Here is a 4,640-nt window from a genome sequence, read left to right as displayed (position 1 = left end):
GAATGGATCCAAGCTGGAGGAGCAGAAATGTAGCTTAGATGTTAGGAAGAAGTTCTTCCCCATGAGGGTGGAGAGACACTGGCACAAGTTGCCCAAGGAGGTGGTGGAAGCCTCATCCCTGGAGGTTTTTAAGGCCAGGCTGGATGTGGCTCTGGACAACCTGATCTAGTGGAAGGTGTCCCTGCCCATGGCAGGGGGGTTGGAACTGTCTGAGCCTTGAGGTCCCTTCCAACCCTGACAGTTCTGTGATTCTGTGACCTGGGGGTGCTCCTTGACAGCTGTCCAAGAAAAAAACCACCAGCATAATGGCCTGGACTATTAATAACGTGACCAGGAGAAGTAGGTTGTGATTATGCCCCTGCAGCTTGGTAAGGATGAGGCTGCATCTCAAATTTCATATTTAGGCCCCTGACTCCAAGAAGCACACTGGGGGACAGGAGTGTGTTCAGAGAAGGGCAAGGAAGCTGGTGAAATATCTGGGAAAATGGTGTGGTGAAGATCAGCTGTGGGACTTGGAGCTGTTTAGGCTGGAGAAGAAGAGTCTGAGTCAACACCTCATTGCTCTACCGCTCCCTGAAAGGAGACTGGAGCCAGGTGGTGATTTGTCTCTTGTCCTGAGTGACAAGTGATAGAACAAGAGGAAATTACTTCAAGTTGTGCCAAGGGGAGGTTTAATTTGGAGATTAGGAGAAAAGGTCTTTACAGAAATAGTGGTCAAGCGTTGGAAGAGGTTTCCAGGAACGTGGTGGAGTCACCACACCAGGAGGTCTTCCAAAATCATGCAGATATGGCAGTTTGCAAGATGGTTACGTAGGCATGATGGTGGTGGGTTGGCAGTCAGATTGAGGAACCTGTCTCCATCAAACATTTACTTTTCCCAGAGAGGCTGTTGAAAGCTGGACCAGTTTTGCAGATCAGCCCTTGGCTCTCCAACTGACCAATCAGTGTATGGGTGGGAATCAGGGGCTTGGCTGGTGCAATATTGCTGCCGGGGCAACACTGTGGCGGCAACTGGCACCTGCTGAACTTTATCCCTCATCAACCCCGCCTCAGAAGGCTCTTGCAAGGGATCAGGCAAGAGGGACAACTGTTTATTTCCCTCCATCTTCAAGGCAGCTACAGCAAAGATGCACTGGTGCCCTTCTGGGACCTTGAAATACCCTCTTCTGAGGTAGTCTGTGCCAGGGATGCACAGGGCCTCTGGGCCATGCACAATGTGGAGTTTGTGCCACTCTCATTCCTGGTTGAACTCTCTTCAGCTTCCAACATGCTCAGCTGCTGGGATCCCCCTGTCACCCAGATACAGAGATGTGTTCAAGCCTTCTATAGCTGGATGGCATCAGGGTGACTCTGTGCACCAAGGTCTACTTGAACCTTCTGCTCCTGGCTGTCTGACGTGCCTGACCATTGGATTAACAGAGCAGTAAACATGATTGTCCCTTTCCTCCACCTGGCTGGAGGCAGGACACTTCTAATTCTGGTCAGAAGCACCCACTTCTTGAGAAAAGGACTTCAAGGTTCCTTCAAGAGGATCAGAAGTAAGATCAACCTCTCTGCTCTGTTTGGGGTAGTCCCCACCGGATACTGGAATGGTTTTCTTGTGGAAGGAATCCCTGGTTGTGATTGTTTCCCTCACAGACCAGGTACCCATGCAGCTAGGACTGGAGTGGGTTTTCCATCCTATTTCTTTCTGTCCTCTCCATGGTCACATAGGTAAAATCCCAGGGTGCTCCAGGGTTTGTAGCTCCCTTGAGAGATTCTCTCTCAAGGGGACATTGAAGATTCTGCTCCTCTTAGCTGAGATCCTGGACTGTACAGATGAGGAGCAGGACATGTCTTCTTTGGACTGCTGGAAATCCAGGGGCAGTTCCTTTTCAGCCCAAACACAGGAATGGCTGCTGTAGAAGGGGAGATCTGAAAAGAGCAGGAAGATTTTGGCTCTGGCACTGTTGGCTGAGCCAGTGAGGTTTTACATCACAGCCTTTCTGTGTTGTTTCTTTAGTGGTGATGTAATTCCTGGTGTTCTTTTTGTTTCTGGCCCGTTCTGTTGAAATCCTTCCGGAAATCCACGGGTTTCAATTTTGCACTGTAGGATGGAGGCCAGATTGTGAAGGCTTTGAGGGCCTTGGCTGAGACTAAACCGCAACACCTGAGTACATTGGTTTCTTCATTGCCTCTTTCAAATATCCAAGATATTAGAAAGCCAAGGGTTAGACAGCCACTCAGCTGAGGGAATTGACCATGTTGCTAAGTAACAAAATCCCCTGAAGGGAGTCCCAGCCTCCCTCTCCTCCACCATTGCCCTGAGCTGACTGGACAAATTGCCAGAGAAAGAAAGAGGACTCAGAGACACAGCCTTGGATGCAGCACAACTTTAATGGGTTTAGAGAAGAAAAGGAAGTGGCTGATAGGGAACACCAAGGGCTTCACCCACTAAGAGGGAGTGATTCTGGTGCATGGTGTCCATCTGCCTGGCCTGAAAAGATCGTGAGACCAATAGTCAGGCTGCTGGCTTCGAGAGGTCCACACTAGGTAGGCACTGGGTGACAATGAGAGTAAAAGGAGACAGTAGATTGGAAGAAAGCAACAATGGCCTGAAGCTCTATCTTCTGTTCAGTGCCACGTTTTGAGGTCTTGGACGTTTGTGCAAGGATTTTGCCAGCAGCTCTAGCAGGGGCGGCAGGGTCTGCAGCAGTAGCGGTTGGTGATGCAGGAGAGGTCAAAGCCCCCGGAGTTGATGGGCACTCCATCACAGCTGAGGATGCTGCCAACAGCAGCAGAGGTGGAGGAGCCCACGGCAGTGTTCTGAGGGAAGGAGCTGAGGATGGGTCCAGGCAGGGTCACTATCACAGGGGAGGGCTGGATGGCAACAATGGAGTCCTGGCACCTGACACAGCAGGGCTCATTGCAGCTGTTGGCCAGTGGGGTTGGGCCACAGGGCTGGCAGCAGGGCTGACAGGGCTTGCAGCAGGACATGGCTTGGGGCTGAAGGTGCACCTAGGAGAGAGGAGAATAAGGAAGGAGAAAATAGGAACACAAGAGGAGCAGCAATGAACCCAACCACAGTGAAGTTCCCTCCTGGCTCAGCATACACTCCCCAACACAAGACAGGTAAGATTCCAGCTAAATCCCAGCCTCTCTCACCAGAAGTCCTGTGCTAAGACAGCACCTATCCTGTGAAGACACTCTGGAGAGAGGCTTCAGACTCACCTGGTTTCCAAGCAGAAGGAGGTGAGAGAAGTGGATGAGAGAGCAGAGAACTGAGCTGCCTTTTATAGCAGTGCTGCAGTGCCTCAGGCCCAGAGGCAGCTTTGTGGAAGGAAGAATTCTCTGAGCAACTCATGACAAACGCAAACCATCCCAGCTGATGGCACAGGCTGTGTCCTGGTTTCCTGTTGTCATGATGCTTCGTTTCCTGCCATCTGCCAAATTCTTTCCCATTTAAACGCTTGAAGTGTGGGGATGAGAGACTCAAGGATTTTCAGGTGAGATACAGCTCAAATGCTGCTGGCATGTCATACATGGAGGTGATGGGCTCCTGGGTCATTCCAACGGACTTCTTTGTGGCCAGGTTGTCAGGAGACTGACACAGCCCTCTTGCTTTTCTTCCAAATGCCCAAGGACTGCCACTTGAGAGGAATTGTCACAGCCTTCTCAATTGCTCCCCCATATCTCTGTAATGGTCATTCATGGTTCCACACAGGTGGGCTTCTGGGGAAAGACTTTGAACCAACTGCAGCACTAACTGTGCTCTCAGGGCAGGTTTCTTGGCTCATTTACATCCTTCTCTGTGCAGTCTGTGCAGGTTCTCATGGAACATCAGTAGCAGGTCTGGAGCCTGTTTTTGCCTGTGACTATTTGAGTTCTGTTCTGCCAGAGGAGTCCCCAGCATCCCCTCAGCAGAGGCCACCACTGATGATGTTTTGCTGGCTTTCTGTGAGCACACAGGTTGTTGCACAGTTCCATGCAGGCAGGCATGAGCACACAAATGTCATCCTCTACTTGTGTGACTTGAGTTATAATGACAGAGACCTGTTCTGTTTCTGTCCACTCTGTTCTCACTTACTTGTCCTTGACACCGTCACTGTTTAGGCAGCACTTTATCAGAAAGACAGAGATATGGTAGAAGGACTGCAGACACTTTGCTTGTGACATCTGGGAGCCCAGGAATCAGATCTGATCATGCCCTGCTGTCCCATCATCCCTTCTTGCCTCCAAATTATGTATGGAATCATTTATGACCTTTATCCAAGCCATTCTTCCTTTTCTTCTTCCCTGTCTTATGACAGATTCTGCATCAGTACTCTGGGCTCTGAGCAGCCACAGAGGAGTGAAGGCAGGACATGCTGAGAGCCTTGGGAGAAGAAAGCTGAAGGGAGACCTCATGGGTGTCCACGTGCTGTGAGGATGTGGGAAAGATGGAGGCAGGTTCTTCAGTGTCCTGGTTAAAGCAGCCTGCTCAAAGCAGCCTGCTCACACAAGCAAGGCTCCCACACACAGATTGGGAGCAAAGGAAACACAAAAACCCTCTGGGTCTGGATAAGGAGAGGTTAATGAAATAACAAAACATACAAGTCCATATGAACAAGCAAAGGAGCAAGCCAGCAAAGACAATCAGCAAATGAGCCAGCAAGATAAAA

At 50.3% G+C, this 4,640-nt stretch overlaps 1 pseudogene; it reads right to left on the bottom strand.

Annotated features, from left to right (window-relative positions):
• Positions 1 to 2,667: 2,667 nt before the first annotated feature.
• LOC128978521 (feather keratin Cos1-2-like) lies at positions 2,668 to 3,343 on the bottom strand (annotated as a pseudogene).
• Positions 3,344 to 4,640: the final 1,297 nt, after the last annotated feature.

Source organism: Indicator indicator, chromosome 37 (assembly GCF_027791375.1).
Source record: "Indicator indicator isolate 239-I01 chromosome 37, UM_Iind_1.1, whole genome shotgun sequence".
Lineage (NCBI taxonomy): Eukaryota > Metazoa > Chordata > Aves > Piciformes > Indicatoridae > Indicator > Indicator indicator.
Note: the sequence above shows the minus strand (reverse complement) of the source record. Positions and strands in the feature narration are given on the sequence as shown.